This window comes from Salvelinus namaycush, unplaced genomic scaffold (assembly GCF_016432855.1).
Source record: "Salvelinus namaycush isolate Seneca unplaced genomic scaffold, SaNama_1.0 Scaffold901, whole genome shotgun sequence".
Taxonomy (NCBI): domain Eukaryota; kingdom Metazoa; phylum Chordata; class Actinopteri; order Salmoniformes; family Salmonidae; genus Salvelinus; species Salvelinus namaycush.
The window spans coordinates 1,889-29,744 of record NW_024061644.1 but is presented as its reverse complement, the minus strand read 5'-3'; the positions used below and the strand labels follow the sequence as shown (position 1 = coordinate 29,744).

The 27,856-nt window shown below is 38.8% G+C and overlaps 7 non-coding genes and 8 pseudogenes across 7 annotated transcripts; all 15 read left to right on the top strand.

The window, feature by feature from the left end:
• The first annotated feature begins 2,598 nt into the window (after window positions 1-2,598).
• On the top strand, window positions 2,599-2,748 carry LOC120043387 (annotated as a pseudogene).
• Window positions 2,749-3,421: 673 nt separating this feature from the next.
• Window positions 3,422-3,540, top strand: LOC120043369. Its single transcript, XR_005476414.1, has one exon. It is a non-coding gene; the product is annotated as a 5S ribosomal RNA (ribosomal RNA).
• Window positions 3,541-4,234: 694 nt separating this feature from the next.
• Window positions 4,235-4,382, top strand: LOC120043389 (annotated as a pseudogene).
• Window positions 4,383-5,056: 674 nt separating this feature from the next.
• Window positions 5,057-5,175, top strand: LOC120043403. The gene has a single exon (XR_005476430.1). It is a non-coding gene; the product is annotated as a 5S ribosomal RNA (ribosomal RNA).
• A 691-nt stretch (window positions 5,176-5,866) lies between these two features.
• LOC120043400 lies at window positions 5,867-6,013 on the top strand (annotated as a pseudogene).
• Window positions 6,014-6,687: 674 nt separating this feature from the next.
• LOC120043374 lies at window positions 6,688-6,807 on the top strand. Its single transcript, XR_005476419.1, has one exon. It is a non-coding gene; the product is annotated as a 5S ribosomal RNA (ribosomal RNA).
• A 695-nt stretch (window positions 6,808-7,502) lies between these two features.
• LOC120043395 lies at window positions 7,503-7,652 on the top strand (annotated as a pseudogene).
• A 674-nt stretch (window positions 7,653-8,326) lies between these two features.
• On the top strand, window positions 8,327-8,445 carry LOC120043391. Its single transcript, XR_005476429.1, has one exon. It is a non-coding gene; the product is annotated as a 5S ribosomal RNA (ribosomal RNA).
• Window positions 8,446-9,138: 693 nt separating this feature from the next.
• Window positions 9,139-9,285, top strand: LOC120043399 (annotated as a pseudogene).
• A 675-nt stretch (window positions 9,286-9,960) lies between these two features.
• On the top strand, window positions 9,961-10,079 carry LOC120043381. The gene has a single exon (XR_005476425.1). It is a non-coding gene; the product is annotated as a 5S ribosomal RNA (ribosomal RNA).
• A 698-nt stretch (window positions 10,080-10,777) lies between these two features.
• LOC120043398 lies at window positions 10,778-10,924 on the top strand (annotated as a pseudogene).
• A 685-nt stretch (window positions 10,925-11,609) lies between these two features.
• Window positions 11,610-11,728, top strand: LOC120043380. Its single transcript, XR_005476424.1, has one exon. It is a non-coding gene; the product is annotated as a 5S ribosomal RNA (ribosomal RNA).
• Window positions 11,729-12,421: 693 nt separating this feature from the next.
• On the top strand, window positions 12,422-12,571 carry LOC120043386 (annotated as a pseudogene).
• Window positions 12,572-19,627: 7,056 nt separating this feature from the next.
• Window positions 19,628-19,777, top strand: LOC120043385 (annotated as a pseudogene).
• Window positions 19,778-27,506: 7,729 nt separating this feature from the next.
• Window positions 27,507-27,625, top strand: LOC120043368. The gene has a single exon (XR_005476413.1). It is a non-coding gene; the product is annotated as a 5S ribosomal RNA (ribosomal RNA).
• The last annotated feature ends 231 nt before the right edge of the window (window positions 27,626-27,856 follow it).

Here is a 27,856-nt window from a genome sequence, read left to right as displayed (position 1 = left end):
GTGCTGGGAGTACATATTGGTGTAGAGGAGAAAGAGGCAAGGGATATAACTTGGACAGGGATCCTCAATAAAATCAAGCAAACTTTGAATTTCTGGAAAAATAGAAAATTAAAGTTAAAAGGTAAAATAATTGTAGTAAATGCTTTGGTATCATCTAAACTTGTGTATGTTTTGGGAGTTCTAGACATGCCAGAGTGGGTTCTAAATGAATTGAATAATGTGGTGTCTAATTTTATATGGGATGGTAAAGGTGTTAGAATTGCGCAGAAAACATTGATAGCAGACTATGATGATGGAGGTTTAAAACTTGTAGATTTGGATGTTAAAAGAAAAGCTATTAGGATAAAAATAGTAAAGAAATATTTGTATGACAGCTTAGATTATGGCTGGAAACATTTTTTCAAAGTCTATTTAGATGAGAGTGGTGGATGTGAAGATAATGGTTTGTTGATGGGTCTTAAAAGGAAAATGTGTGAAAAGGTACCAGATTTTTATAAAGAAGTGTTAAATGCATGGGCAGAGTTGTTGCCTAATGTGTATTATGAGTGTGGGCATATTGACCTAATTATGAATCATCCTGTTTTTCTGAATGAGAAACTTAAGTACAAAGAAAAGGTGTTATATAGTGAAGTATTCATGAGTGCAGGTCTTAGACAAATAAAAGATTACACATATGAGGTAATTCCAGGTTTTTTTCCTGAGGAAGCTATTTTTGATACCATCCATGAATGGGATGTAGAGGTGGGTAGGGGAACAGTGAGAAATATGTATGAGAAGATAAAAGAAAGTATACCAAGTAAATGGGTGGATTTAATAAATAGTGAAGTTGTTAGGGAAGATTTATTTGTCTTTCCAAATTTGTTTATTGGTAACAGTAAGGAGAAGGCTCATTTATCTAGTATCCCAGTGAAAAGATTCTATAAAATAATGGTAGAGAAAAATGTGAAAAGGCCAGCTGCGGAGAAAGTTTGGAAAGGAATTTTTCCGACTTTGGACGTAAAAAAGATATGGAAAACTTTAAATGTAAAATATAATAGTATGGAATGTGAAAGTAACGATTTTAAAATAAGGCATAATCGTATATATACAAAAGTGGTTTTACATCAAATCAATAGGGAAATAAATAGAGAATGTGACTTATGTGGTGAGTCACCGGAAAATTTAATGCATTTGTTTGTGGAATGTAAGGAGTTAAAAGATTTATTTTGTAAAGTAAAGGGAATGATTCATAGAAACTGGGGGGGTGATATTTTGAAAAAATATGTGTGGGATGAATTGGTGTTATTTGGCGTGTCTGGTAAATGTGAGGGTGTTAATGTGGGTTTGTTGAATGTTGTTTTGAGTTTCTTGAGGTATGCTATTTTTTGTAGGAGGAATTATGCTTTTTTTGAGGGGAAGAAGGTAAGGGTGTGGGATATTTTTGTAGTATTGTTAAAGAAGCATATAGATATGTTTTATTGTTATGGAAAGGAATGTTTTGATGAAGCTTTTGTGGAGGGGAGTGGGTTGATTTCAAACGTGGATGGTGGAAGAATCACTTATAATTTTTGAAAGTATTGGTATGTTTATTAATTTATTGGTTTTCATAGTTGTTCGAGAGTTGATTTCAACATGCCTGTTTTGTGAGATTGGAATTTATGTTAGGCTTTTATTAGTTTTTGTTGTATTTTATTTATTTGAGTTCTTTGATTTGATAGGGGGTGAATTGTTCACCTGCCTATGTTAGTCTCGGTTTTTGTGTATTGTACATTTGATAAAATATTGTAATTGAAACTTTTTTATAATAAAAAAAAAAAAAAAAAATAAAATATGCCCGATCTCGTCTGATCTCGGAAGCTAAGCAGGGTCGGGCCTGGTTAGTACTTGGATGGGAGACCGCCTGGGAATACCAGGTGCTGTAAGCCTTTTGTCCACTAGGGGGTGTGGCATTATTTCATCAGCAACACTGCCTTGTAGTAAGCATTTGATGCTGAATTGACTAAATGCAGCTTCTATGGGCTAGTCTCCCCTGCCCTTTTAATACGATCAAAGTTCCTTGTGTTGTCAGGGAGCAACTGCCTTTTATTATAAGACAAATAAGAATATTGTTACTGAATGCAGCTTGTGTGTGCTCTGTGCTCCCTCGCCCTGTTCAAATGATCAAAGGAAATAATGCTGGTGAGGAGTGGAACTGGACTGGTGTCTGATGGCCCTGTGTTTTCCATGTTGGAATTACAACCCTTCTTTTATGGAGTAAATCAAAAGCACAAGAGAATCTGAGATGTTATCGATAATAAATCAATTGGTTTCATGCATTTGTCTGTGTGTGTGTGTGTGTGTGTCTGAATGTGATTGTATTTCGTCATATCGCAAACATTTGTGATATCAGATAGGTTAAGATATTAAAAAGTAATTGGTGATTTTTTCGACAGTGTTGCATGATGGGAATCTAGTGGTTCACTGATATAATCTAGTAAACAAAATAAACTACTTTTTCACTACTCTGTGTGCAAGTGCATTCCTAAACGGCATTTAACGCAGGTCGATGTGATATGATATTATCAGAACACAAAGTGGTTACCGTTAGCGGAAAATGTTGGCACTGGAGACACTTTTCCTCCACTAAGCAGAAGAGATACCGTGATCAAGAAGGTGGTTCACCCGGTGTGGGGCTCAGCCATTGCACTCTGGCTGTGCTGACCCCTTGCGAATTTTCCAAATGTGGGAATCTCGATTGCAAAATTTATGGTAGTGCTCGTTTGCGCTTTACCCTGATGTCTTTGTTAATGATAAACCTGTTGCTTGGCGGCAGGCTTAAGGATGACTTGAGTCAACTGACTGTGCTTATGGAGATCTTTGAAGTCAGTTGTGAAGGAGACTTTGTGGACCAATCGAAAGGTGGAAACATTTGTTTGTAGCAAAATATTGTTGGCATTTTGTCGAAACATTATGTTGCGAAATGCAGCATTGTATTTATGCCACGCTGGTACTTCAATCAGGAGATAGTTGAGAAGCCACTCTAACCCCCCCCCCGGTCATGATGTGTCATGCGCTTCCAATATGAAATTGTCCATACATGCGTTCCTCCTTAGCACAGAACAATGCAATAGGTTTTCAACATCCAGAGCTTTTGTGTATTTATTGTGGCTAGTAGGATAGCTGCATGGGAAACTGTTGCTGATGATGTATTTGTCAGAAGTCATTGTATTTGTCCGTTTTTTCCCACAAGGCTGAAATATGTGCCCTCGCTTAGAAATGTTAGCAAGGTTTGTTTGTATTTCATCCAACTATCTGTGCTAAAAAGTGATGGCTACAGTATATGTAATTTCTTCCACTTTTTGAGTGAGCCAAAGTTCAAGCTGCTTATCTAATTGGTGAGAATGCAATGTCTGTTTATCAGACTCACTTTGACTTTATATGGTGTGCCAAGAGATGTACCTTCGCTTACGGCCATACCAGCCTGAATACGCCCGATCTCGTCTGATCTCGGAAGCTAAGCAGGGTCGGGCCTGGTTAGTACTTGGATGGGAGACCGCCTGGGAATACCAGGTGCTGTAAGCCTTTTGTCCACTAGGGGGTGTGGCATTATTTCATCAGCAACACTGCCTTGTAGTAAGCATTTGATGCTGAATTGACTAAATGCAGCTTCTATGGGCTAGTCTCCCCTGCCCTTTTAATACGATCAAAGTTCCTTGTGTTGTCAGGGAGCAACTGCCTTTTATTATAAGACAAATAAGAATATTGTTACTGAATGCAGCTTGTGTGTGCTCTGTGCTCCCTCGCCCTGTTCAAATGATCAAAGGAAATAATGCTGGTGAGGAGTGGAACTGGACTGGTGTCTGATGGCCCTGTGTTTTCCATGTTGGAATTACAACCCTTCTTTTATGGAGTAAATCAAAAGCACAAGAGAATCTGAGATGTTATCGATAATAAATCAATTGGTTTCATGCATTTGTCTGTGTGTGTGTGTGTGTGTGTCTGAATGTGATTGTATTTCGTCATATCGCAAACATTTGTGATATCAGATAGGTTAAGATATTAAAAAGTAATTGGTGATTTTTTCGACAGTGTTGCATGATGGGAATCTAGTGGTTCACTGATATAATCTAGTAAACAAAATAAACTACTTTTTCACTACTCTGTGTGCAAGTGCATTCCTAAACGGCATTTAACGCAGGTCGATGTGATATGATATTATCAGAACACAAAGTGGTTACCGTTAGCGGAAAATGTTGGCACTGGAGACACTTTTCCTCCACTAAGCAGAAGAGATACCGTGATCAAGAAGGTGGTTCACCCGGTGTGGGGCTCAGCCATTGCACTCTGGCTGTGCTGACCCCTTGCGAATTTTCCAAATGTGGGAATCTCGATTGCAAAATTTATGGTAGTGCTCGTTTGAGCTTTACCCTGATGTCTTTGTTAATGATAAACTGTTGCTTGGCGGCAGGCTTAAGGATGACTTGAGTCAACTGACTGTGCTTATGGAGATCTTTGAAGTCAGTTGTGAAGGAGACTTTGTGGACCAATCGAAAGGTGGAAACATTTGTTTGTAGCAAAATATTGTTGGCATTTTGTCGAAACATTATGTTGCGAAATGCAGCATTGTATTTATGCCACGCTGGTACTTCAATCAGGAGATAGTTGAGAAGCCACTCTAACCCCCCCCCCGGTCATGATGTGTCATGCGCTTCCAATATGAAATTGTCCATACATGCGTTCCTCCTTAGCACAGAACAATGCAATAGGTTTTCAACATCCAGAGCTTTTGTGTATTTATTGTGGCTAGTAGGATAGCTGCATGGGAAACTGTTGCTGATGATGTATTTGTCAGAAGTCATTGTATTTGTCCGTTTTTTCCCACAAGGCTGAAATATGTGCCCTCGCTTAGAAATGTTTGCAAGGTTTGTTTGTATTTCATCCAACTATCTGTGCTAAAAAGTGATGGCTACAGTATATGTAATTTCTTCCACTTTTTGAGTGAGCCAAAGTTCAAGCTGCTTATCTAATTGGTGAGAATGCAATGTCTGTTTATCAGACTCACTTTGACTTTATATGGTGTGCCAAGAGATGTACCTTCGCTTACGGCCATACCAGCCTGAATACGCCCGATCTCGTCTGATCTCGGAAGCTAAGCAGGGTCGGGCCTGGTTAGTACTTGGATGGGAGACCGCCTGGGAATACCAGGTGCTGTAAGCCTTTTGTCCACTAGGGGGTGTGGCATTATTTCATCAGCAACACTGCCTTGTAGTAAGCATTTGATGCTGAATTGACTAAATGCAGCTTCTATGGGCTAGTCTCCCCTGCCCTTTTAATACGATCAAAGTTCCTTGTGTTGTCAGGGAGCAACTGCCTTTTATTTATAAGACAAATAAGAATATTGTTACTGAATGCAGCTTGTGTGTGCTCTGTGCTCCCTCGCCCTGTTCAAATGATCAAAGGAAATAATGCTGGTGAGGAGTGGAACTGGACTGGTGTCTGATGGCCCTGTGTTTTCCATGTTGGAATTACAACCCTTCTTTTATGGAGTAAATCAAAAGCACAAGAGAATCTGAGATGTTATCGATAATAAATCAATTGGTTTCATGCATTTGTCTGTGTGTGTGTGTGTGTCTGAATGTGATTGTATTTCGTCATATCGCAAACATTTGTGATATCAGATGGGTTAAGATATTAAAAAGTAATTGGTGATTTTTTCGACAGTGTTGCATGATGGGAATCTAGTGGTTCACTGATATAATCTAGTAAACAAAATAAACTACTTTTTCACTACTCTGTGTGCAAGTGCATTCCTAAACGGCATTTAACGCAGGTCGATGTGATATGATATTATCAGAACACAAAGTGGTTACCGTTAGCGGAAAATGTTGGCACTGGAGACACTTTTCCTCCACTAAGCAGAAGAGATACCGTGATCAAGAAGGTGGTTCACCCGGTGTGGGGCTCAGCCATTGCACTCTGGCTGTGCTGACCCCTTGCGAATTTTCCAAATGTGGGAATCCGATTGCAAAATTTATGGTAGTGCTCGTTTGAGCTTTACCCTGATGTCTTTGTTAATGATAAACTGTTGCTTGGCGGCAGGCTTAAGGATGACTTGAGTCAACTGACTGTGCTTATGGAGATCTTTGAAGTCAGTTGTGAAGGAGACTTTGTGGACCAATCGAAAGGTGGAAACATTTGTTTGTAGCAAAATATTGTTGGCATTTTGTCGAAACATTATGTTGCGAAATGCAGCATTGTATTTATGCCACGCTGGTACTTCAATCAGGAGATAGTTGAGAAGCCACTCTAACCCCCCCCCCGGTCATGATGTGTCATGCGCTTCCAATATGAAATTGTCCATACATGCGTTCCTCCTTAGCACAGAACAATGCAATAGGTTTTCAACATCCAGAGCTTTTGTGTATTTATTGTGGCTAGTAGGATAGCTGCATGGGAAACTGTTGCTGATGATGTATTTGTCAGAAGTCATTGTATTTGTCCGTTTTTTCCCACAAGGCTGAAATATGTGCCCTCGCTTAGAAATGTTTGCAAGGTTTGTTTGTATTTCATCCAACTATCTGTGCTAAAAAGTGATGGCTACAGTATATGTAATTTCTTCCACTTTTTGAGTGAGCCAAAGTTCAAGCTGCTTATCTAATTGGTGAGAATGCAATGTCTGTTTATCAGACTCACTTTGACTTTATATGGTGTGCCAAGAGATGTACCTTCGCTTACGGCCATACCAGCCTGAATACTGCCCGATCTCGTCTGATCTCGGAAGCTAAGCAGGGTCGGGCCTGGTTAGTACTTGGATGGGAGACCGCCTGGGAATACCAGGTGCTGTAAGCCTTTTGTCCACTAGGGGGTGTGGCATTATTTCATCAGCAACACTGCCTTGTAGTAAGCATTTGATGCTGAATTGACTAAATGCAGCTTCTATGGGCTAGTCTCCCCTGCCCTTTTAATACGATCAAAGTTCCTTGTGTTGTCAGGGAGCAACTGCCTTTTATTCATAAGACAAATAAGAATATTGTTACTGAATGCAGCTTGTGTGTGCTCTGTGCTCCCTCGCCCTGTTCAAATGATCAAAGGAAATAATGCTGGTGAGGAGTGGAACTGGACTGGTGTCTGATGGCCCTGTGTTTTCCATGTTGGAATTACAACCCTTCTTTTATGGAGTAAATCAAAAGCACAAGAGAATCTGAGATGTTATCGATAATAAATCAATTGGTTTCATGCATTTGTCTGTGTGTGTGTGTGTGTGTGTCTGAATGTGATTGTATTTCGTCATATCGCAAACATTTGTGATATCAGATAGGTTAAGATATTAAAAAGTAATTGGTGATTTTTTCGACAGTGTTGCATGATGGGAATCTAGTGGTTCACTGATATAATCTAGTAAACAAAATAAACTACTTTTTCACTACTCTGTGTGCAAGTGCATTCCTAAACGGCATTTAACGCAGGTCGATGTGATATGATATTATCAGAACACAAAGTGGTTACCGTTAGCGGAAAATGTTGGCACTGGAGAGACTTTTCCTCCACTAAGCAGAAGAGAAAACGTGATCAAGAAGGTGGTTCACCCGGTGTGGGGCTCAGCCATTGCACTCTGGCTGTGCTGACCCCTTGTGAATTTTCCAAATGTGGGAATCTCGATTGCAAAATTTATGGTAGTGCTCGTTTGCGCTTTACCCTGATGTCTTTGTTAATGATAAACCGTTGCTTGGCGGCAGGCTTAAGGATGACTTGAGTCAACTGACTGTGCTTATGGAGATCTTTGAAGTCAGTTGTGAAGGAGACTTTGTGGACCAATCGAAAGGTGGAAACATTTGTTTGTAGCAAAATATTGTTGGCATTTTGTCGAAACATTATGTTGCGAAATGCAGCATTGTATTTATGCCACGCTGGTACTTCAATCAGGAGATAGTTGAGAAGCCACTCTAACCCCCCCCCCCCGGTCATGATGTGTCATGCGCTTCCAATATGAAATTGTCCATACATGCGTTCCTCCTTAGCACAGAACAATGCAATAGGTTTTCAACATCCAGAGCTTTTGTGTATTTATTGTGGCTAGTAGGATAGCTGCATGGGAAACTGTTGCTGATGATGTATTTGTCAGAAGTCATTGTATTTGTCCGTTTTTTCCCACAAGGCTGAAATATGTGCCCTCGCTTAGAAATGTTTGCAAGGTTTGTTTGTATTTCATCCAACTATCTGTGCTAAAAAGTGATGGCTACAGTATATGTAATTTCTTCCACTTTTTGAGTGAGCCAAAGTTCAAGCTGCTTATCTAATTGGTGAGAATGCAATGTCTGTTTATCAGACTCACTTTGACTTTATATGGTGTGCCAAGAGATGTACCTTCGCTTACGGCCATACCAGCCTGAATACGCCCGATCTCGTCTGATCTCGGAAGCTAAGCAGGGTCGGGCCTGGTTAGTACTTGGATGGGAGACCGCCTGGGAATACCAGGTGCTGTAAGCCTTTTGTCCACTAGGGGGTGTGGCATTATTTCATCAGCAACACTGCCTTGTAGTAAGCATTTGATGCTGAATTGACTAAATGCAGCTTCTATGGGCTAGTCTCCCCTGCCCTTTTAATACGATCAAAGTTCCTTGTGTTGTCAGGGAGCAACTGCCTTTTATGCATAAGACAAATAAGAATATTGTTACTGAATGCAGCTTGTGTGTGCTCTGTGCTCCCTCGCCCTGTTCAAATGATCAAAGGAAATAATGCTGGTGAGGAGTGGAACTGGACTGGTGTCTGATGGCCCTGTGTTTTCCATGTTGGAATTACAACCCTTCTTTTATGGAGTAAATCAAAAGCACAAGAGAATCTGAGATGTTATCGATAATAAATCAATTGGTTTCATGCATTTGTCTGTGTGTGTGTGTGTGTGTCTGAATGTGATTGTATTTCGTCATATCGCAAACATTTGTGATATCAGATAGGTTAAGATATTAAAAAGTAATTGGTGATTTTTTCGACAGTGTTGCATGATGGGAATCTAGTGGTTCACTGATATAATCTAGTAAACAAAATAAACTACTTTTTCACTACTCTGTGTGCAAGTGCATTCCTAAACGGCATTTAACGCAGGTCGATGTGATATGATATTATCAGAACACAAAGTGGTTACCGTTAGCGGAAAATGTTGGCACTGGAGACACTTTTCCTCCACTAAGCAGAAGAGATACCGTGATCAAGAAGGTGGTTCACCCGGTGTGGGGCTCAGCCATTGCACTCTGGCTGTGCTGACCCCTTGCGAATTTTCCAAATGTGGGAATCCGATTGCAAAATTTATGGTAGTGCTCGTTTGAGCTTTACCCTGATGTCTTTGTTAATGATAAACTGTTGCTTGGCGGCAGGCTTAAGGATGACTTGAGTCAACTGACTGTGCTTATGGAGATCTTTGAAGTCAGTTGTGAAGGAGACTTTGTGGACCAATCGAAAGGTGGAAACATTTGTTTGTAGCAAAATATTGTTGGCATTTTGTCGAAACATTATGTTGCGAAATGCAGCATTGTATTTATGCCACGCTGGTACTTCAATCAGGAGATAGTTGAGAAGCCACTCTAACCCCCCCCCCCGGTCATGATGTGTCATGCGCTTCCAATATGAAATTGTCCATACATGCGTTCCTCCTTAGCACAGAACAATGCAATAGGTTTTCAACATCCAGAGCTTTTGTGTATTTATTGTGGCTAGTAGGATAGCTGCATGGGAAACTGTTGCTGATGATGTATTTGTCAGAAGTCATTGTATTTGTCCGTTTTTTCCCACAAGGCTGAAATATGTGCCCTCGCTTTGAAATGTTAGCAAGGTTTGTTTGTATTTCATCCAACTATCTGTGCTAAAAAGTGATGGCTACAGTATATGTAATTTCTTCCACTTTTTGAGTGAGCCAAAGTTCAAGCTGCTTATCTAATTGGTGAGAATGCAATGTCTGTTTATCAGACTCACTTTGACTTTATATGGTGTGCCAAGAGATGTACCTTCGCTTACGGCCATACCAGCCTGAATACGCCCGATCTCGTCTGATCTCGGAAGCTAAGCAGGGTCGGGCCTGGTTAGTACTTGGATGGGAGACCGCCTGGGAATACCAGGTGCTGTAAGCCTTTTGTCCACTAGGGGGTGTGGCATTATTTCATCAGCAACACTGCCTTGTAGTAAGCATTTGATGCTGAATTGACTAAATGCAGCTTCTATGGGCTAGTCTCCCCTGCCCTTTTAATACGATCAAAGTTCCTTGTGTTGTCAGGGAGCAACTGCCTTTTATTGCATAAGACAAATAAGAATATTGTTACTGAATGCAGCTTGTGTGTGCTCTGTGCTCCCTCGCCCTGTTCAAATGATCAAAGGAAATAATGCTGGTGAGGAGTGGAACTGGACTGGTGTCTGATGGCCCTGTGTTTTCCATGTTGGAATTACAACCCTTCTTTTATGGAGTAAATCAAAAGCACAAGAGAATCTGAGATGTTATCGATAATAAATCAATTGGTTTCATGCATTTGTCTGTGTGTGTGTGTGTGTGTGTGTCTGAATGTGATTGTATTTCGTCATATCGCAAACATTTGTGATATCAGATAGGTTAAGATATTAAAAAGTAATTGGTGATTTTTTCGACAGTGTTGCATGATGGGAATCTAGTGGTTCACTGATATAATCTAGTAAACAAAATAAACTACTTTTTCACTACTCTGTGTGCAAGTGCATTCCTAAACGGCATTTAACGCAGGTCGATGTGATATGATATTATCAGAACACAAAGTGGTTACCGTTAGCGGAAAATGTTGGCACTGGAGACACTTTTCCTCCACTAAGCAGAAGAGATACCGTGATCAAGAAGGTGGTTCACCCGGTGTGGGGCTCAGCCATTGCACTCTGGCTGTGCTGACCCCTTGCGAATTTTCCAAATGTGGGAATCCGATTGCAAAATTTATGGTAGTGCTCGTTTGAGCTTTACCCTGATGTCTTTGTTAATGATAAACTGTTGCTTGGCGGCAGGCTTAAGGATGACTTGAGTCAACTGACTGTGCTTATGGAGATCTTTGAAGTCAGTTGTGAAGGAGACTTTGTGGACCAATCGAAAGGTGGAAACATTTGTTTGTAGCAAAATATTGTTGGCATTTTGTCGAAACATTATGTTGCGAAATGCAGCATTGTATTTATGCCACGCTGGTACTTCAATCAGGAGATAGTTGAGAAGCCACTCTAACCCCCCCCCCGGTCATGATGTGTCATACGCGCCCCATGCGCTTCCAATATGAAATTGTCCATACATGCGTTCCTCCTTAGCACAGAACAATGCAATAGGTTTTCAACATCCAGAGCTTTTGTGTATTTATTGTGGCTAGTAGGATAGCTGCATGGGAAACTGTTGCTGATGATGTATTTGTCAGAAGTCATTGTATTTGTCCGTTTTTTCCCACAAGGCTGAAATATGTGCCCTCGCTTAGAAATGTTTGCAAGGTTTGTTTGTATTTCATCCAACTATCTGTGCTAAAAAGTGATGGCTACAGTATATGTAATTTCTTCCACTTTTTGAGTGAGCCAAAGTTCAAGCTGCTTATCTAATTGGTGAGAATGCAATGTCTGTTTATCAGACTCACTTTGACTTTATATGGTGTACCAAGAGATGTACCTTCGCTTACGGCCATACCAGCCTGAATACGCCCGATCTCGTCTGATCTCGGAAGCTAAGCAGGGTCGGGCCTGGTTAGTACTTGGATGGGAGACCGCCTGGGAATACCAGGTGCTGTAAGCCTTTTGTCCACTAGGGGGTGTGGCATTATTTCATCAGCAACACTGCCTTGTAGTAAGCATTTGATGCTGAATTGACTAAATGCAGCTTCTATGGGCTAGTCTCCCCTGCCCTTTTAATACGATCAAAGTTCCTTGTGTTGTCAGGGAGCAACTGCCTTTTATGCATAAGACAAATAAGAATATTGTTACTGAATGCAGCTTGTGTGTGCTCTGTGCTCCCTCGCCCTGTTCAAATGATCAAAGGAAATAATGCTGGTGAGGAGTGGAACTGGACTGGTGTCTGATGGCCCTGTGTTTTCCATGTTGGAATTACAACCCTTCTTTTATGGAGTAAATCAAAAGCACAAGAGAATCTGAGATGTTATCGATAATAAATCAATTGGTTTCATGCATTTGTCTGTGTGTGTGTGTGTGTGTCTGAATGTGATTGTATTTCGTCATATCGCAAACATTTGTGATATCAGATAGGTTAAGATATTAAAAAGTAATTGGTGATTTTTTCGACAGTGTTGCATGATGGGAATCTAGTGGTTCACTGATATAATCTAGTAAACAAAATAAACTACTTTTTCACTACTCTGTGTGCAAGTGCATTCCTAAACGGCATTTAACGCAGGTCGATGTGATATGATATTATCAGAACACAAAGTGGTTACCGTTAGCGGAAAATGTTGGCACTGGAGAGACTTTTCCTCCACTAAGCAGAAGAGATACCGTGATCAAGAAGGTGGTTCACCCGGTGTGGGGCTCAGCCATTGCACTCTGGCTGTGCTGACCCCTTGCGAATTTTCCAAATGTGGGAATCTCGATTGCAAAATTTATGGTAGTGCTCGTTTGCGCTTTACCCTGATGTCTTTGTTAATGATAAACCTGTTGCTTGGCGGCAGGCTTAAGGATGACTTGAGTCAACTGACTGTGCTTATGGAGATCTTTGAAGTCAGTTGTGAAGGAGACTTTGTGGACCAATCGAAAGGTGGAAACATTTGTTTGTAGCAAAATATTGTTGGCATTTTGTCGAAACATTATGTTGCGAAATGCAGCATTGTATTTATGCCACGCTGGTACTTCAATCAGGAGATAGTTGAGAAGCCACTCTAACCCCCCCCCCGGTCATGATGTGTCATGCGCTTCCAATATGAAATTGTCCATACATGCGTTCCTCCTTAGCACAGAACAATGCAATAGGTTTTCAACATCCAGAGCTTTTGTGTATTTATTGTGGCTAGTAGGATAGCTGCATGGGAAACTGTTGCTGATGATGTATTTGTCAGAAGTCATTGTATTTGTCCGTTTTTTCCCACAAGGCTGAAATATGTGCCCTCGCTTAGAAATGTTTGCAAGGTTTGTTTGTATTTCATCCAACTATCTGTGCTAAAAAGTGATGGCTACAGTATATGTAATTTCTTCCACTTTTTGAGTGAGCCAAAGTTCAAGCTGCTTATCTAATTGGTGAGAATGCAATGTCTGTTTATCAGACTCACTTTGACTTTATATGGTGTACCAAGAGATGTACCTTCGCTTACGGCCATACCAGCCTGAATACGCCCCTTTTTGGAAGTTTCAGGAAGTGAGTGAGCAGCAGGTGTTGGATTGTTTGTGAATTGTTTGTAGAGAGAAAATCGTTTTTGGTTTTGCTGGTTTATATACTTTAAGTTTGGAAGTTTGTGTGGGGAGTGTAGCTTATTTTCTTTGTAAATATTTGCGTTTTTATCCCCCAACGGCGTGAGCTGTTTGGGGGATTCTAAGTAAAATAATTGGACGGATACAATGGCTTCGACATCAAGAATAACAACAACAATGAGAATGGACAACGGAGAAAAAAGAGCGTCGAATGAAGAGTTGAGGAGAAGAAAATATGAGAAAGAATTGACGGTGAACGTGGAAGTTATTGGAGAAGAAAAAATAACAACGATGGAATTGCTGAGAGGAATAAAAGAAGTATGTGGAATGATATTGGGATGTAGAATGAAGGACAGAAATAAGTACGAAATAACCATGTCACACGCGAAAGGAAAAGAAAGACTACTAGACGGGCTAAAAATAAAGAGCTGCCAAATAATGGCGAAAGAACTGGGAAATGATGAACTTGTGGTGTCCTTTTTGAACATGCCGGCATATATTACGGATGAGGAAATACATGACAAATTACAAGGATGGAATGTGAACGCAACAACACCAATCAAGAGGAGGATGTGGCCAGGAACGGACATTGTGGACGGGACGAGATTTTGTAAGGTGAAGTTTACGGACAGTGTGCAATCATTACCTTACTCAACCAAATTCAACACTGTAGAAGGATTTGAATATTTCCGAGTGATCCACGATAACCAAGTGAAGGTATGTAGACTATGTATTCAACCGGGACACATACTCAAAGAATGTCCAGAATTTGTATGTCATAAATGTGGTGAACAAGGACATTATGCCAGAGAATGTTCGAACATCGGTGATATGTGTAGAAGGTGTGACAGACCTAAGGACAGATGTAAATGTAAGAAGGAAAAGGATGTCTTATTTCTGCAAACACTGGACCTCATTACTGAAGAAGAGGTTGAGAGGAGTGAGACTATGGAGGGGGAGGAAGAGAGTGATATGGAAAGTGTGTCGCAGGTGATTCCAGAGACAGCTATAGATATGCTTGGAGAGTATGTAATGCCTTCTGGCAGTACTCGAGACGCAGTCTTGGTCTCTGCTGCTGACAAGGTGGAGCAGCAGCACATGATTGGTGAATTGGATACACAGGTAGAGATGGTGCAGGGTGCTTCTCAGGTGCCTGAACCAGCTTTAAACCTGTGTGAAAATGAAACCAAGGAGAGGGCTGGGTCCACTGGAGTTGATGGCACTGTTAAAGAATGTTTTACAAAAGGCTTGGATGTTGCTCCCCTTACAAGTACAAGTCAGGAGTCAGACGAAGAAATAGATATTGAGGATTTTCAGCGGTTTGCTAGAAATAAGAGAGCATTAGTGAAAGCTAAGGAGGTGACGGGATCTGGAAAAAAGAAAAAGTCTATTTTGAAATGACATGTTTGTTTTTGGCTATATTTCTGCATATATTAACAATGATTAGAGTTGCATCACTAAATGGCAACAGTTTAAGAAATATGAACAAATTGGAGCAGGTTTTGGTGTCTGTTGAAACGGACATGTGGTGTTTTCAAGAGACTAATTGGACGGACGCCAAAATGCTGGAAATTAAGAGCAAATGGTCTGAGCTCATTTTTTGTAGTCACGGAAGTGATAAAACATGTGGAGTGGCTATTTTGGTAAAAAATGATGTGGTTAAAAATGTCAAGCAGGTATATGCAGATAATCAGGGAAGAATTATTGTTATTGAGTTTGAAGTGCAAAATGTCATTTTTCGTCTAATTAATGTTTATGCTTCGAATATTGAAGCGGAAAGGAGAGATATGTTTAATAACCTAAGAACACTGTGTTCAGAGAACTGTATACTAGTAGGAGATTTTAACGTGAAGTGTACTAGAATGGATGTCTCGAGATGTGATAGTTTCAGACATGATTCGTCTAGAAATGCTTTACGGGAATTAATGAATAAGGAAAATCTTGTAGATATATGGAGGGCTGAAAATGTAAATAGAAGAGAGTTTTCGAGAAGGCAGGTGGTGTTAAATGAACTAAAACAAAGTAGAATTGATTTATGTTTAGCAAAGGTAGATGTGGTACAGCAGGTTCAGAAGATGACATATAATTTTACAGCATACAGTGATCATGCAGTAATGTCATTTCAGATAGGTTTTGCTGTGGAGATGAGGGGGGGAGGTGTCTGGTGTTTAAATGCCAGTCTGTTAAAGGAAGAAAGTTATATAAAGGAAATTGTTGAATGTATCGAGGATGAAATGTCTAATGTACTGTTAAAAGAGAATGTGTGTTTATGGTGGGAGGAAGTGAAAGTTAAAGTAAAAAACAGGAGTATTAGGTACTCTAAAAATCGTAACCGTTTAGATAAGCAGAAAGAAAAAATGCTTAGAAATAGGATGTTACATGAACTTGAAAAGGCTGATGCTGATCCAGACTATGATGTTGTGAACTATTTGAAAATCCATGCAGAGCTAGGGTTTTATGAAAAAAAGAAATGTTTAGGGGCTATTGTTAGGAGTAAGGCACAGTACGCCTTGGAGGGAGAGAAATGTACTTCCTTTTTTCTGGGGCTTGAAAAACGAAAGAAATTTAAGAGTTATATTGTAGAATTAGAAAATGAAAAAGGTGTAAAGGTAAATGATTTTGTTGACATCTTAGATTCAGTTGAATCCTTTTACAGAAATCTTTATAAAAAGAATGATGTGGACAAAGTGTGTGTTGCAAAAGTGTTGGAGAAAATCAGTGCCAAAGTATCTCAGGCAGATAGAATGATGTGTGATGAAGATATTTCAATTGTGGAAATCAAGAAAGCAATTGAGAACACTCAAGGAAATAAAAGTCCAGGTTTGGATGGTTTAACAAATGAATTCTATAAAGCTTTTGTGGATATTTTGGCACCCATTTTATTGAAGGTTTTTCAGTATATGGAAGAGAATAAGGAAATCCCTGAGTCTATGTCAATTGGTATGTTAACCATCTTGTTTAAAAATAGAGGCAGTAGGTTAAAGTTAGAAAATTATAGGCCTATTAGTCTTCTGAATTCAGATTATAAAATACTGACTAAAGTTTTGGCTAATAGGATGAAAATGGTGATTGGAAGTATTATTACATCAACACAAGCCTACGGAATACCCGGAAGAGATGTTGCCGATGTAATTTGTACAATTAGAGATGTTGTTAATCAAATGAAAAATGAAGGTGGTATAGTTTTAAGTTTAGATTTTAAGAAAGCTTTTGATAAAGTGGAACATAGTTTTCTACTACAGACTTTGGAGAGGTTTGGTTTTGGGCCAAAATTTGTATCTTGGATTAACTTGTTGTATAGTGGAGCAAAAAGTTGTGTTAAATGTAACGGAGTGTTAACAGATACTTTCCCTATAGAGAGGTCAGTAAGGCAGGGTTGTCCTTTGTCAGCTCTGTTGTACAGTGTTTCTACAGAACCTTTAGCTGTTTTAATACTTGGAGACAAAGAGGTGAGGGGTGTGGGAATCCCAGGTGGTGGTGTCAGTGTTATACATCAGTACGCTGATGACACTACTTTTACTGTGAAGGATGTAGGTAGCATTGAAAGCATTATGAAAATCATAGATATCTATTGTAAGGCATCGGGGGCTGAAGTTAATATAGAGAAGACGGAAATTATGTTCTTTGGGGATATCAATGCAAATAAGTGTGAGATTCCATTTAAGGTAGCTAAGGATTTTATGAAGGTGCTGGGAGTACATATTGGTGTAGAGGAGAAAGAGGCAAGGGATATAACTTGGACAGGGATCCTCAATAAAATCAAGCAAACTTTGAATTTCTGGAAAAATAGAAAATTAAAGTTAAAAGGTAAAATAATTGTAGTAAATGCTTTGGTATCATCTAAACTTGTGTATGTTTTGGGAGTTCTAGACATGCCAGAGTGGATTCTAAATGAATTGAATAATGTGGTGTCTAATTTTATATGGGATGGTAAAGGTGTTAGAATTGCGCAGAAAACATTGATAGCAGACTATGATGATGGAGGTTTAAAACTTGTAGATTTGGATGTTAAAAGAAAAGCTATTAGGATAAAAATAGTAAAGAAATATTTGTATGACAGCTTAGATTATGGCTGGAAACATTTTTTCAAAGTCTATTTAGATGAGAGTGGTGGATGTGAAGATAATGGTTTGTTGATGGGTCTTAAAAGGAAAATGTGTGAAAAGGTACCAGATTTTTATAAAGAAGTGTTAAATGCATGGGCAGAGTTGTTGCCTAATGTGTATTATGAGTGTGGGCATATTGACCTAATTATGAATCATCCTGTTTTTCTGAATGAGAAACTTAAGTACAAAGAAAAGGTGTTATATAGTGAAGTATTCATGAGTGCAGGTCTTAGACAAATAAAAGATTACACATATGAGGTAATTCCAGGTTTTTTTCCTGAGGAAGCTATTTTTGATACCATCCATGAATGGGATGTAGAGGTGGGTAGGGGAACAGTGAGAAATATGTATGAGAAGATAAAAGAAAGTATACCAAGTAAATGGGTGGATTTAATAAATAGTGAAGTTGTTAGGGAAGATTTATTTGTCTTTCCAAATTTGTTTATTGGTAACAGTAAGGAGAAGGCTCATTTATCTAGTATCCCAGTGAAAAGATTCTATAAAATAATGGTAGAGAAAAATGTGAAAAGGCCAGCTGCGGAGAAAGTTTGGAAAGGAATTTTTCCGACTTTGGACGTAAAAAAGATATGGAAAACTTTAAATGTAAAATATAATAGTATGGAATGTGAAAGTAACGATTTTAAAATAAGGCATAATCGTATATATACAAAAGTGGTTTTACATCAAATCAATAGGGAAATAAATAGAGAATGTGACTTATGTGGTGAGTCACCGGAAAATTTAATGCATTTGTTTGTGGAATGTAAGGAGTTAAAAGATTTATTTTGTAAAGTAAAGGGAATGATTCATAGAAACTGGGGGGGTGATATTTTGAAAAAATATGTGTGGGATGAATTGGTGTTATTTGGCGTGTCTGGTAAATGTGAGGGTGTTAATGTGGGTTTGTTGAATGTTGTTTTGAGTTTCTTGAGGTATGCTATTTTTTGTAGGAGGAATTATGCTTTTTTTGAGGGGAAGAAGGTAAGGGTGTGGGATATTTTTGTAGTATTGTTAAAGAAGCATATAGATATGTTTTATTGTTATGGAAAGGAATGTTTTGATGAAGCTTTTGTGGAGGGGAGTGGGTTGATTTCAAACGTGGATGGTGGAAGAATCACTTATAATTTTTGAAAGTATTGGTATGTTTATTAATTTATTGGTTTTCATAGTTGTTCGGGAGTTGATTTCAACATGCCTGTTTTGTGAGATTGGAATTTATGTTAGGCTTTTATTAGTTTTTGTTGTATTTTATTTATTTGAGTTCTTTGATTTGATAGGGGGTGAATTGTTCACCTGCCTATGTTAGTCTCGGTTTTTGTGTATTGTACATTTGATAAAATATTGTAATTGAAACTTTTTTATAATAAAAAAAAAAAAAAAAAAAATACGCCCGATCTCGTCTGATCTCGGAAGCTAAGCAGGGTCGGGCCTGGTTAGTACTTGGATGGGAGACCGCCTGGGAATACCAGGTGCTGTAAGCCTTTTGTCCACTAGGGGGTGTGGCATTATTTCATCAGCAACACTGCCTTGTAGTAAGCATTTGATGCTGAATTGACTAAATGCAGCTTCTATGGGCTAGTCTCCCCTGCCCTTTTAATACGATCAAAGTTCCTTGTGTTGTCAGGGAGCAACTGCCTTTTATTTATAAGACAAATAAGAATATTGTTACTGAATGCAGCTTGTGTGTGCTCTGTGCTCCCTCGCCCTGTTCAAATGATCAAAGGAAATAATGCTGGTGAGGAGTGGAACTGGACTGGTGTCTGATGGCCCTGTGTTTTCCATGTTGGAATTACAACCCTTCTTTTATGGAGTAAATCAAAAGCACAAGAGAATCTGAGATGTTATCGATAATAAATCAATTGGTTTCATGCATTTGTCTGTGTGTGTGTGTGTGTGTCTGAATGTGATTGTATTTCGTCATATCGCAAACATTTGTGATATCAGATAGGTTAAGATATTAAAAAGTAATTGGTGATTTTTTCGACAGTGTTGCATGATGGGAATCTAGTGGTTCACTGATATAATCTAGTAAACAAAATAAACTACTTTTTCACTACTCTGTGTGCAAGTGCATTCCTAAACGGCATTTAACGCAGGTCGATGTGATATGATATTATCAGAACACAAAGTGGTTACCGTTAGCGGAAAATGTTGGCACTGGAGAGACTTTTCCTCCACTAAGCAGAAGAGATACCGTGATCAAGAAGGTGGTTCACCCGGTGTGGGGCTCAGCCATTGCACTCTGGCTGTGCTGACCCCTTGCGAATTTTCCAAATGTGGGAATCTCGATTGCAAAATTTATGGTAGTGCTCGTTTGCGCTTTACCCTGATGTCTTTGTTAATGATAAACTGTTGCTTGGCGGCAGGCTTAAGGATGACTTGAGTCAACTGACTGTGCTTATGGAGATCTTTGAAGTCAGTTGTGAAGGAGACTTTGTGGACCAATCGAAAGGTGGAAACATTTGTTTGTAGCAAAATATTGTTGGCATTTTGTCGAAACATTATGTTGCGAAATGCAGCATTGTATTTATGCCACGCTGGTACTTCAATCAGGAGATAGTTGAGAAGCCACTCTAACCCCCCCCCCCCGGTCATGATGTGTCATGCGCTTCCAATATGAAATTGTCCATACATGCGTTCCTCCTTAGCACAGAACAATGCAATAGGTTTTCAACATCCAGAGCTTTTGTGTATTTATTGTGGCTAGTAGGATAGCTGCATGGGAAACTGTTGCTGATGATGTATTTGTCAGAAGTCATTGTATTTGTCCGTTTTTTCCCACAAGGCTGAAATATGTGCCCTCGCTTAGAAATGTTAGCAAGGTTTGTTTGTATTTCATCCAACTATCTGTGCTAAAAAGTGATGGCTACAGTATATGTAATTTCTTCCACTTTTTGAGTGAGCCAAAGTTCAAGCTGCTTATCTAATTGGTGAGAATGCAATGTCTGTTTATCAGACTCACTTTGACTTTATATGGTGTACCAAGAGATGTACCTTCGCTTACGGCCATACCAGCCTGAATACGCCCATCCTGATTGGAGAAGTGACGACAGGTGCGAGTTTTGAGCTGTGAGTGAGTGTTTGCTGGAGAGTGTTTGCTCGAGAGCTATTTTTGTTAATTAATTGGTTTTTGCAATATAATTTATTATTTTCTTCAGTTGAATAGTTTAAAGTTTGGTTAGTCTTCCCCCTTGCAGGTTTTCTGCTTGGGGGAGAGCCTTTTTTGGACCCATTTTTTGATATATTATGACGGACAACATGGCAACGACAAACGGAATGGAAAAGGACAACGAAAATGCGCAACGGAAGAAAAATGAAGATAAAGAAGGAATGAAATATGGAAAAGAATACACGGTGGCAATTGAGTTGGAAGGAGAAGACAAAGTGACGACAATGGAACTACTAAGAGCAATTAAGGAGGTGTGTGGAGAGGTGGTGGGATGCCGAATGAAAGGAGAAAAGAAGTATGAAGTTACGATGAGGAATGAAAAAGGAAAAGAACGGCTAATGGATGGAATACGAATAAAGGACACCAAGATACTGGCGAGAGATATTAATGTGAAGGAAGTGGTGGTGTCGTTCATGAATCTGCCTGTATACATGGAAGACAGTGCTATATTGGGCAAGCTATGTAGCTGGGGTGTATCAGCAGTCTCTGAAATCAGGAGGAGAGTTTGGCCAGGCACGGATATAGCAGATGGCACGAGATACTGCAAAGTCAAATTCACTGATACTGTGAAATCACTGCCGTACTCTACAAAGTTTGATACGCTTGAAGGTGGAGAGTACTTTAGAGTCATGCATGATAAGCAGGTCAGAGTTTGTAGGCTTTGTATTCAGCCTGGGCATATTGTGAAGGACTGCCCTGAATTTAAATGTTATAAGTGCGGGAAGCAAGGGCATTATGCAAGAGAATGTGTAGGTGGAAAGGAAAGGGCATTTTGCGAAGGATGTCGCATGAGAGCTGACGAGTGCAAATGTGGAGAGGTTGTGAATGAGGAGGGGAGCCAGGATCTTTTTGTGGAGGCTGATGTATCACCCCGAGTAGAAGAAGACGATGGAGGAGAAGACGTGGTGGAGGGAGGAGAGACGGAGAAAAGAAGAGGGGAAAAGATGGAACAGAAGACGGAGGAAATAGGAGGCAGTATGGATTCAGAGATAAGAAGAGGGAGTTTTCAGGAGGAGGACGGGAGTGGGATGGGTGGAGGCACTGGGGACTCACAGTTTTTGGGGGGGGCCTCGGGCTATGTGGGTGCTTCGGAAGGAGGTGAAGTGGAGGGGAGTGGGATGCTGACAACTATACAGGAGACGCAAATGGATACAAGCAGCACAACAGGCACAGGAAAGAAGAATTCGAGTTGGTTGGAAGAGATGGATTTAGAGGCAATTTCAGATTCAGAAGACATGGAAAAGATTGATAGAGCAAGGGTAAGCTACAGGAAGAGGAAAGTGGCGTTGGAGGTGAAAAAGGACGAAAAAGGAAGAAAACATGACAAAAGGTAGAGGAAAATGAGAAAATATATTTTCTTATTATTATTTATTGGAATGGTTAATTGTATGTCAATCAATGCGAATGGTTTAAGAACAATGGAAAAATTTCAAAGAATAGTTAAAATGAAGAATTCGGATATTTTATGCCTGCAAGAAACACATTGGGACAATGTATGTATTTTAGAAGTAAAAAAAATATGGAGAGATTTTATTTTTGTTAACAATGGCAGGGGGAATTCAAGTGGGGTTGCTATTTTATTGAGGAAGGATGTGGTGGATAATGTGAAACAGATATATAATGATAATAATGGGAGGATTTTAATTGTAGATTTTGAATATATGAGTAGGGTTTTTAGAATTATAAATATTTATGCGCCTAATACTGAAATAGAGCGCAAAGATTTATTTTTAGAAATAGGAAAATGGTGTGAGGGAAACTGTATTGTAGTTGGGGATTTTAATGTTAAAATGGATAGACTGGATATGACAAGAGGAGCTATTTTTAGAAGTGATGTATCTAGGGGGGTTTTAAAGAAGATGATGATAGAAAAAGGAATGATTGATATATGGAGGGATGAGAATCCGTACAAGAGAGAATTTTCTAGAAGGCAGGTGGTTTTAGGGGAGTTGAAACAGACACGGATAGATCTGGTTTTAGTAAATGAAGGGTTAAGGAATTTTATGAAGGATATTAAGTATATTTTTACAACTTTTAGTGATCATGCTGGGTTAACATTTTCGGTGGGGTTAGATAGGGAGGGGAAAGGGGGGGGAGTGTGGTGTATGAATGCAAGGTATCTAGGTGATGAGGAATATGGAATACAACTTAAATCTTTGATAGAACATGAAATGGAGGATAAGCAAAAAGGGAATGATAAGTGCCAGTGGTGGGAAAATGTTAAGAAAAAAATAAAAGATTTTAGTATTAGATATGCAAGGAAGAAAAGGAGTAGGATGACAAGAGAAGAAAATTATTTAAGAGCAAAATTGAATGAAGAAATGAGGAAATGTGATATTGATCCTATTTATAATATTGAAAGGTTTTTAGATTTAAAGGCACAATTGAGCAAATGTGAAATAGATAAATGTAAGGGGGCATCTATTAGAAGTAGGGCAAAGTATGTTTTAGAAGGGGAGAAATGTACGTCTTTTTTTCTTGGTTTAGAGAAAACTAAACAGACGAAATCATATATTAGTGAGATAGAAAATGTAAAGGGTGAAGTGGTAAATGATTATGTTGAGATATTAGAAACTGTACAGAATTTTTATAAGGATTTATTTAAGAAAGGGGAGGTGGATGAAGAGTGTGTAAAGGAGATTTTAGGTAGTGTGGATGTGCAAATTGGTGTTGAGGAAAAGCAAATATGTGATAGGAAGATAACAGTGGATGAAGTGAAAGATGCAATTAAGGGATTACAAATAAATAAAAGTCCTGGAGTAGATGGACTAATTGCAGAGTTTTACAAAATGTATGAAAGTTTTTTAGCACCGATTTTAATGGAAGTGTATCAATATATGGAAGATAATAATACTGTTTCAGACTCCATGGTGACAGGACTGATATCGGTTTTATATAAAAATAAGGGGAGCAAAATGAAATTAGAAAATTATAGGCCAATTAGTTTATTAAATTCAGATTATAAGATTTTAGCTAAGATATTGGCGAATAGGATGAAGATGGTTTTAAATGATATTATAGCACCTACACAAAATTATAGTGTGCCTGGAAGAGACATAGCTGATACCATCATTACACTTAGAGATGTGATAAATAAAATGAATAGCGATAAGAGAGGGGGAATTGTTTTAAGTATAGATTTTAATAAAGCTTTTGACAGGGTGGAACATGATTTTATGTTTAGGGTACTGGAAAAATATGGGTTTGGAAATAGAATAATAGGATGGATAAAATTATTATATAGAAAGGCAAAAAGTAGGGTAAAATGTAATGGGGTTTTAACAGATTCTTTTATTCTTGAGAGATCAGTGAGACAGGGGTGCCCTTTATCAGCATTACTGTATGTTTTATCGGTAGAACCCTTAGCGGCATACCTTAAAAAAGATCATTTTATAAATTGTGTAGAGACTCCGCAAGGAGGTTTTAGTTTAATTCATCAATATGCAGACGATACCACAATAACAGTTAGAGATGAGGAAAGTGTTAAAAGGGTGATGGAGTGTTTTAAAGTATATGAGAAAGCCTCAGGAGCAAAAGTGAATATGGAGAAGTCAGTAATAATGTATGTTGGGAAGATTAATGAGGAGATTTTTCCTTTTAAAATGGTAAATGATTATTTTAAGGTGTTAGGTGTGTTTTTAGGGGTGAAGGAACAGGAAGCTAGGGATATGACATGGAGTGGGGTTATAAACAAAGTTAGGAAGGTGGTAAATATGTGGAGGGGGAGGTCTTTGAAATTAAAAGGGAAAGTAATTGTCATAAATTCATTGTTGATGTCAATTTTTATTTATGTAATGAATGTTTTGGATATGCCAGAATGGGTTTTATCTGAAATGAATAAAATTGTAGTTGATTTTTTATGGGAAGGGAAGGGGGTGAAAATAGCTTTTAAAACTTTGATTGCAGGTTATGAGGAGGGGGGCTTGAAGTTGGTGGATTTAAATGTGAGGAAAACAGCAATTAGAGTCAAAATGGTACGTAAATATTTATATGGGGAATTAGATTATGGATGGAAAAGATTTTTTAAGGAGTATTTGCAGGAGGTTGGGAGGATGGGGGACAATGGTTTATTGATGTGTATGAAAAAGGAAATGTTAGGTAATATACCTTTGTTTTATAGAGAAGTGTTTGAGGCTTGGGGGGAGTTTTTACCAAATATTTATTATGAGTGTACCATTTTAGACAATATTTTAAATCAGCCAATTTTTTTAAATCCCAAGATACAGTATAATAATAAGATGTTGTTTTGTAAATATTTTATGAGGGCTGGGATGAGACAGATTGGGGACATCTTATATGAGGTAATTCCGGGGTTCCTTCCAAGTCAGGCAATATTTGATAATGTGGTTGAAGAAAATGATGAAATAAGTAGAACTACTGTGGAGAACATGTATAAGAGAATATTAGGATGTCTTCCTGGGGAGTGGGGTGTTTTAATAAATAAAGAGGTGGCAACAAGAGCTAGGGGTTTACCGGTTTTATATTATGAAGGTAATGGGAAGAAGCATGATTTGTCAGGTTTGAAAGTTAAAAAAGTTTATGAAAAATGTATTTTAAGAGAGATAAAAACTCCTGCTTCGGAAAAAGTGTGGTCTAGGGTGTTTGCAAATATAGATGTAAAATCAATATGGAAGAATGTAAATGTAAAATATAATTCTATAGAATGTGAAGACAATGATTTTAAAATGAAACATAATAGAATTTTTACGAACGTGGTTTTACATCAAATAAATAGAGATATTAAAAGAGAATGTGATATTTGTGGTACGGGGGTGGAAAATTTTATGCACTTTTTTGTTGAATGTAGTAGATTAGATGAGTTTCATAAGTTTTTAAAGGGGATTTTAGTACAACAGTGGGGAGAAGAGATTGTTGCTGGGGTTGAGTGGAGGAGGTTGTTTCTTTTTGGTTTAACTGGGAAAAGCAAAGTTATTAATTTTAATTTGATGAATTTTGTTCTTAGTCATGCCAGATACGCTGTAAGACTAAGAAGGAATTTGGGACATTATGAAGGGAAAATTGTGAGTGTAGAGGTTTTATTTAGAAGTATGTTAGAGAAAGATATAGAAGTAATATATAAATATGGTGGATGTAATTTTGAAAAATTGTTTGTGTGGGGGAGCAATTTTATTGAAATTGAGTCGAATGGAAAACTTGTTTTTAATTATTAATTGGTTTTGGTGGATGATTGTGTTTTTAATAGGTTCTATTTTCTTTTCTTTTTTTTGATTTTGTAAAAGGATGAATTGTTCAACCTTTTGATTGTTGATTGAATGTTGTAAATGTTATGTGTTTCTCCATAATAAAAGAGAAAAAAAAAAATACGCCCGATCTCGTCTGATCTCGGAAGCTAAGCAGGGTCGGGCCTGGTTAGTACTTGGATGGGAGACCGCCTGGGAATACCAGGTGCTGTAAGCCTTTTGTCCACTAGGGGGTGTGGCATTATTTCATCAGCAACACTGCCTTGTAGTAAGCATTTGATGCTGAATTGACTAAATGCAGCTTCTATGGGCTAGTCTCCCCTGCCCTTTTAATACGATCAAAGTTCCTTGTGTTGTCAGGGAGCAACTGCCTTTTATTTATAAGACAAATAAGAATATTGTTACTGAATGCAGCTTGTGTGTGCTCTGTGCTCCCTCGCCCTGTTCAAATGATCAAAGGAAATAATGCTGGTGAGGAGTGGAACTGGACTGGTGTCTGATGGCCCTGTGTTTTCCATGTTGGAATTACAACCCTTCTTTTATGGAGTAAATCAAAAGCACAAGAGAATCTGAGATGTTATCGATAATAAATCAATTGGTTTCATGCATTTGTCTGTGTGTGTGTGTGTGTGTGTGTGTCTGAATGTGATTGTATTTCGTCATATCGCAAACATTTGTGATATCAGATAGGTTAAGATATTAAAAAGTAATTGGTGATTTTTTCGACAGTGTTGCATGATGGGAATCTAGTGGTTCACTGATATAATCTAGTAAACAAAATAAACTACTTTTTCACTACTCTGTGTGCAAGTGCATTCCTAAACGGCATTTAACGCAGGTCGATGTGATATGATATTATCAGAACACAAAGTGGTTACCGTTAGCGGAAAATGTTGGTTCACCCGGTGTGGGGCTCAGCCATTCCACTCTGGCTGTGCTGACCCCTTGCGAATTTTCCAAATGTGGGAATCTCAATTGCAAAATTTATGGTAGTGCTCGTTTGCGCTTTACCCTGATGTCTTTGTTAATGATAAACCGTTGCTTGGCGGCAGGCTTAAGGATGACTTGAGTCAACTGACTGTGCTTATGGAGATCTTTGAAGTCAGTTGTGAAGGAGACTTTGTGGACCAATCGAAAGGTGGAAACATTTGTTTGTAGCAAAATATTGTTGGCATTTTGTCAAAACATTATGTTGCGAAATGCAGCATTGTATTTATGCCACGCTGGTACTTCAATCAGGAGATAGTTGAGAAGCCACTCTAACCCCCCCCCCCGGTCATGATGTGTCATGCGCTTCCAATATGAAATTGTCCATACATGCGTTCCTCCTTAGCACAGAACAATGCAATAGGTTTTCAACATCCAGAGCTTTTGTGTATTTATTGTGGCTAGTAGGATAGCTGCATGGGAAACTGTTGCTGATGATGTATTTGTCAGAAGTCATTGTATTTGTCCGTTTTTTCCCACAAGGCTGAAATATGTGCCCTCGCTTAGAAATGTTTGCAAGGTTTGTTTGTATTTCATCCAACTATCTGTGCTAAAAAGTGATGGCTACAGTATATGTAATTTCTTCCACTTTTTGAGTGAGCCAAAGTTCAAGCTGCTTATCTAATTGGTGAGAATGCAATGTCTGTTTATCAGACTCACTTTGACTTTATATGGTGTGCCAAGAGATGCACCTTCGCTTACGGCCATACCAGCCTGAATACGCCCGATCTCGTCTGATCTCGGAAGCTAAGCAGGGTCGGGCCTGGTTAGTACTTGGATGGGAGACCGCCTGGGAATACCAGGTGCTGTAAGCCTTTTGTCCACTAGGGGGTGTGGCATTATTTCATCAGCAACACTGCCTTGTAGTAAGCATTTGATGCTGAATTGACTAAATGCAGCTTCTATGGGCTAGTCTCCCCTGCCCTTTTAACCTCTTATGGCTCAAAAATCAGCAGTGAGTATCAGCAGTGGAAAGAGGTGGCCATTTCAAACGGCCTCGTACTCAATTCTTGCTTGTACAATATGCATATTATTATTACCTTTGG